This window comes from Dipodomys spectabilis, unplaced genomic scaffold (assembly GCF_019054845.1).
Source record: "Dipodomys spectabilis isolate Male_0828 unplaced genomic scaffold, ASM1905484v1 ptg000309l, whole genome shotgun sequence".
Lineage (NCBI taxonomy): Eukaryota > Metazoa > Chordata > Mammalia > Rodentia > Heteromyidae > Dipodomys > Dipodomys spectabilis.
The window spans coordinates 3,659,667-3,666,716 of record NW_024870986.1 but is presented as its reverse complement, the minus strand read 5'-3'; the positions used below and the strand labels follow the sequence as shown (position 1 = coordinate 3,666,716).

The 7,050-nt window shown below is 32.0% G+C and overlaps 1 pseudogene; it reads left to right on the top strand.

Moving 5' to 3' along the window:
• The first annotated feature begins 6,682 nt into the window (after positions 1 to 6,682).
• On the top strand, positions 6,683 to 6,779 carry LOC122127745 (annotated as a pseudogene).
• Positions 6,780 to 7,050: the final 271 nt, after the last annotated feature.

The window sequence follows — 7,050 nt, the reverse complement described above, 5'->3', positions numbered from 1 at the left end:
GAATTTATAAATTTAGAAAAACCAATATTTTAAGGGTTTGCTTTAATATGGTATGAACAGAGTAATTGTGTGACATCTACTTTCTTCTACCTATATGTAATACAGGAAGCCATTTCCTTATTTACGTGCCTCTGTATACATGAAGAAAAATGCTAGGTTTGGGGTTTGTTTTCAGTTTTGTTTTTGTTTTATTGGTTCGTCCTAGAGCTTGAACTCTTGGCCTGGGCAGTGTCTCTGAGCCTGTTTATACTCAAGGCTCGTGCCCTACCACTTCAACCTCAGTGCCACTTGAGTCTGGCTTTTGTGGAGAAGTTTTTTGGAGATAAGATTCTAAGAAACCTTCCTGCCTGGGTGGGCTTTGAACCATAATTTTTCTATCTTTGCATCCTGAATACCTATGATAGTTAAAAAAGTATAAATATAAATAATATTTGCATGTGTTCTGATCTCAAGAATACCAGTGGAGGAAAAATGATGCAGTTCATTTTATTGTGGTGTTCTTTTCAGAACAAGGAGGGCCTCACATTAGCAGAGGTGTAGTAATTTTTCAAAATAGAGATAAGGTATTCATGATGTGAATTAAGGAATTTAAAGTTGCCACTTACAAGTTGGGAACTGTTGGGCTAGGATCACTTTATGGCTTAAATCTTGGGATTGATGGTCATAGAAATAATATCTTACTCTGATAAACAATTGTTTACTCTTGAATTAATTATTACACATGCTTCATAGAATTATCCTCTACCAGAATGTGGCTATTTTTCTGTTGACTTCTCAATCTGTAACACCCCATTAGAAAATGCATCTATTGCAGAATTACATAACATGCAAACAGGTACTGTTTTGAATCTCTCAGGAATGTTGCGAATTTAAAAATGAGTAGTTATTAGTCATACAAATTTTGAAGAACACATATATTCTGTCCTCTTAACAACTTACTTACTTTTAAAAGTTATGGGTTTCCATAGCATTAAACTGTTTTCTGTTTTAGAATGAGAAAGTACTAAATTTATTCTTTTTTGAAAAATTTGGCAATTATATTGTGAAAATATTTTCTAGTTGGATAACATTCAAGTTGATGACCCGCTGATTAAGAAGGGGTAATTAATTCAAATTAGATGCTAAATAGTATTGATTTTTAAAATATTACTACATAAAGAATATTATTTACTGTGCCAATACAGTGAAAGTATATTTTACGCAGCTTATTTTTTTCAATTTTATTATCAAAGTGATGTACAGTGGTGTTACAGTAATTGTAAGGAATTAAATCATAACTTTTCAAACTTGCTAACACTGCCTCATTTTTCTCACAGTTTTACTTCACCCCTTCACCCCTCACAACTTTTAATGTACGTTTCCAACATATTGTCTTGTGAGTATTGCTATTGCAATACTTTCCTTTTGTCCTTTGTCTCACCATTATGCTTTTCCTCTTCCCTTTGCTAATTAAGGTAAATATATACACAATACAAAATGAAATACAGCAGGGATAAACCATAGGGGAAAAACCCAAAGAAATCAGAAATCACATAGTTCATCAAAAACAACAACCACAAATGAAAAAAATCTGGTTCCATATATTTGAATTCATTTTGCTTAGCATCAGCTAATATGGTTATATATACACATAACAAAGCCACTGGAAAATAATAGCTGCATGGATACTATATCATGAAACAGCATGTTAACTTTTTGATGGTAAGGGTGGAATTAAGATTGATGAATTCGTGGTTCTGATAAAGGATTTTCAAGAGTTTTAAAGTTATGACAGGTAAATTTTAATTGTTCAAAATTTTAACAACTTAGCCTATTAAGAAAATTTAAAATTGCCTGGAAGAATAGGCTTTCATGCAAAGAAATCCAAGGAAACTTAGTAGAGAGGGAGAAATGTGGATGAAGATGGCTCTTTTTCACACTAAACAATCTGACCTCAGAAACCTTGCTGTAAGTCCTGTAGGTTCCCTTGGAATTGTCTTTACCCAGGAACTATATTCTCACTGTTTGAAACAAGGTTGTATTGCAATTTAAATTCAAAGTTCTTAAAAAAATGAGGCTTCAAAATTTGTGAATTTACCTTTAATTTCCAAGCAGTTATTCTCTGAAAAAGATAATTTGAGTCAAAATATTTAAGGAGAAAGTGCCCTTCACAATGGAAGAAGGTGTTAGGATTACACATTTCTGTTTGTAACACTTTCCACAATGTCTTTGGACGTAAAGCAGTGAAACACAGAAAAAAATCTGAGTGTATACTTCAAACCAATGATTTCACATTTCTAAGTGACTCACAAAAAATAATATCCTTATTAATATCAGATAGTGAAGACTTCTGTTATTACATATGCTAAAAAGTTCAGAAAAGAATTGAGCAAATGAAAATGTTAATTAAAAAAGTTTTCTTAGAAGCCTTACCTAAGTGTATTGTCTTCAGCAGTGAAGGGAGGTCAAAACTTTTTTATATAAATTGTGTTAGTATTTTTACTCCCTAAAGTGATTTTACAGAGCCCATTTAGCTCACTACAATGCAGAACTGATTGAATGAAGACATGAAAATAAATTCCACATCCAAATGAGGCAACTTAAAGAGTTTTAAAAGAGAAATAATGAAGATGTAGCAGTGGTGGAGCCCATATAGTCCTTCAGGTTCACTAGACCTGAAGCCAAGAAGCTGTGATTAATTGGAAATCCGGCAAGAGCTAAGAGGAGGACATAGAAGTAGGACATAGAAGCATTGTCCTTTTGTAACAGACACTGTCTTCCAAGGTATGGGTGATTTAACTGTATTCTCCTCCATACATCTTGGTGAAGAAATGCAAGACCAAGAAAAAAATAATCTATAGAAATAATTTTGCATGGAATAACTTCACTGTTCCTGATATGGTATCTCAGGAGAATCTTAAGAGAGAAGATAAAAGTGCAGTATTTTTTGGTTTCCTCTAAACATCTTGTTAGCAAAATATATCTTTGAGGTTAGACAATTCTGATTGAACCAACATGTGATGGAGTACTTAATTTTGACTTTAGACACAAGAAGTCTTTCAAGGTAAAAGAAAAAATATAGCCAAATATTTGTGATCACAGCTTCTTGGACAGTTTTCTGGAGACATTGTTTTACATTAGATTTCTCCTCATTAACATATATGTTGTTTCATGGCAACCAAATGCTAGAGGGAAGTTTAATGGACTCACTTGGCCAATTAAACAGCATGAAAGAAGCAAAGGGCAAATAATATTTAATGAATTACTTTGACGACCAATTACTTTGCCAGAAGAAAGAAGGAAAAATATAATTCAAAATCAATTGACTTAAAATATGAAGAAAGAGTAGTGAAGAGAGATTAGAGAAAATATAGAGGATTGTTTTCTCTCCAGTGGAGTAATGGGTTCTTGATCTTGTTTCTTCTATTCTATCCTCACAAGCTACCAAGTGAGTCTCAGGATTGGATTATCCAGTTTAGACAGAAAACTCTTAGAAGAAAGATACTATTTGCAGCAGATGTAGGTGATTTATAACCTTAGATAATCTATTTAATTCTGTTCAAATTTCTCCCCTCTCCCAAACTTCCCATTTTGAACAGCTTTGTTTGCTTTTCCCAATACTGCCCTACTTTAACTGATTAAAATTTTGAGATGTCATATTCATACTCTCTAGAGATTGTTGTTAGGTTGTAATTTTTGTGTGCTTTTGTTTCTTGTTGTGTTTTTTAACTGAATTTTAAAAGGTTGTGCAATTGTGTTACAATTAAATATATCCATCTAATTGTCTAATGCTCCTAGATTAGAGTCACTCTTTCCATCATTCCTCACCAACCCGTTCTCCAAGATTTATTTCTAATTTACCACTTCCTTTATCATATGTGCACATTGAGTATTCTAACTGTACTTGCCACTTGTTCATTATTCATTCATTCTATGTCTTTACTATAATTCCTCTCTGGTTTCAACTTCCTGATTGTCATTCTGTTAAACTGTGTATTAATATTTTGAAAGGTTTATATACATTCCATGGACTTTCAATCCTGCATATTCTTGAACTGATGTCAGCCTATATTTCCATAATTGATTCATCTGCAGCAACAATTTGCAAGACTGGAGACGTGAAGCACCTAAACATGATTTTATTCTCATTCATTTAGAAGATTAATCTTTAGTTGAAAAGAAAGTTAAAAATGGCTTAGAATGTATTCTTAACTACGAATTTTTATAAATGGCTTTGTACAATGGTGAGATTCTTTTATGTTACATGGAATAATATTTTCTACTACGTAAAAGTTTTGGAAAAAGAAGAAAATATAATTTATTCCTAGAGAGGAATATGATAGAAATAGAAGACAGATATTATGTTTGTCATATCTCAGAAGAGTACCGATATTCAAGACTTAAAGTCATATTTCTTACTATGTTAGGCAGAGGGAAAACATAAAATAACATATGATAAGGCAACTATTTTTGACTTTTTAAAATGTAACATTAAATGATGTAATTTATTAGCTAATGTTTGGGTTTGAAATTTAGGAGGCTGATCTATTTACCACATTTCTGGAAGGCCCTTACTGAAAAACACAAATTGTGGGTGGTACTATTTCTACACTTTAATGAAAGGTTGAACGTGTTTTGCATTAGTGTTGTGTAAATAATTCAACTCTATTTTAACTTGTTCCCTACACTTGAAAAACTTGTAATGTCACTAAGTATCATCAACTTGTCAAATGTTATTTTGGCGAATGTGATTTTGAAAAGATTATTTGAAAAGGAATACACTTTTAGGAGATTCAATGTAGATTATCATTGGTTTGAGAGTGACATTTTTATACCATAGAACCATGTTGTACTGAAGTCCCAGTGTTTTGAAGCACTTCTTAGTGCTTCAAATGTTTTTCTGAATTACATTTGACCTCTAAGTCAAGTTTTCTGGGCTTTGGTAGATCAATTATGGATCTATCCTTCCAGGAACTATTTTTTGGCCAATTTATGTTGGAATAAAATCTTTCATTAATCATAGGGGTGAGGTATTAAAAATAATCTTATGACACTTTGTGAACTTGTTCACTCATATGGGCTGGTCATCTGTAAGTTGAATGTTTGAATTACAGTACTTTCTCTCAAATTTTGTGATCTCATCCTTCATTTTAAATTGCCTTGCATTTCACAATTGCTTACTGCTAATTCCTGCATCTCAAGGAATTGGGGCCCTGAAATGTAGGAAATGAGAAATTGAGATGGGTATTCAATTATTTGTGTTGACATGTTGCATGGGCCTTGGTGGGAAGACTTGCCCCTATTATCTGATGATGCAGGCAACTGGGACCTGGGATCCTAGGACCCATGGTTATTGCAGAAGAATAATATTTTTTAGACATCTTAGCAAAATTTGGGCATAATCAGTAGGAATGCTTCAGAAATATGGAGAAAAACATCCTGGGACAAGAGAGTTAAAACAGTAAACAGAGCAGCAGAGTAAAATCCATTATAGATTAGAGGAAAACACTTTTTTACCATGTGGATTCAGAAGACCAAGAAGAGTTACAATGTATCACAAGTTTATACTAAAAACATTGAATTGATACTTTTTATAGTCTAATATATATTTTAAACCTAATTATTTATATTCCAAATCTATTTATTGGAATAAATAAGTATCAATTTATTTGTCCAATTATCAACTAATTCCAGTAAGTTTCACTGTGTGAAATATAAAATAAGCACATATAAATATAAAATATATAACTATATATAATATAATTAAAAGACACATGTTTTGCATTGTTCTGTTGTAGATACTGTATCAAAGGCAACTTTGTTTTAAAGTATTATTCCATTATCTCTACCTCAGTGTTTGATAGAGTTAGACCTAAAACTTTACCATTTGTAGATTAACAGTATGGAGGCAATAGAAAACACTGTGATTAAAACATTATCAATTTAATGCCTAATAATGAGGAGAAATATATGGACTTCTGAAAATATTTGGTGATAAAAAGGCAGTAGTGTATGTTCCTGCCTGGTTGGATGGTAGACAGGCCAGGACATTAAGTAATCATGCATACCAACAATTTTTTCACCTTCTTGGCTTTAGCTACTTTTGAAATGGAAGGTATAATAAACAATTATATTTTGATAAAATGCCTTCTAGTCTGAACAGTTCTGTTTGAACTGTTCATCTCTCCATGATCCCTTGTAACCAAGATTAGTTTTGTTCCAGTAAGACAATCTATGCTGTCAGGGTAAGATGTTCTGGTTGGTCTGTTCCCACATGGAAAAAGTGTAAAGGCTCAGGTAGACATTTGTGCCAGTAACACTTCATTTGGGAAAATGTCAGCTGAAGAAGTTTAGAAGTATCTCTCAAGCAACGCTTACTTTGAATCCATTAGGTCCACAAAGCTAATTCAGTTGGATAAATAAATACTTGAAAAAGCCATCACTTTTGGACTTATCTATAAATAATTGAGAATACGATCAAATTCCAAATCAAAAGACTTAAGATAGTCATTCACAAAAAAAATTTGCAAATGTGAGTAATCAACTGATCAATATAATTTTTTCCACTATTCACAGAATTTTAGGGAAATAAGACCGATAGCATTGTTAGGAACAATAAGGTTTCCTTGTTACAAGTAGGCACCCATAGGTATAAGCCTGTATAAAGATTGCTTCATTAACTACATAATTTAGAGGATACTACATGCTTCAGCAGCATGTATACTCAAATTACAATACAGATATTAACATGGCACTTGCACAAGGATAATATGAAAATTTGAGAAGTATTCCATATTTTTCATTCTTCAGAAGCAAGAAATGAAAAACAGTTATTAAAAAGTTGATTACAAAATTACAAGTATAACAATACACACAATTCATATAATTAAATTTAGTTTGACATCAGTGTATTAAATCTTCACCTCAGATAGGCGTTTACATAACATAAACTTTACAAAAATTTTCAAATTAGACAACATTGTCATTTTATCCCAAAGAAAAATAATATTAAGACCAAGAAAAAAAGGAATAAAACTGTTTCTATATGGAATGCAATCGGAAAGGACATGT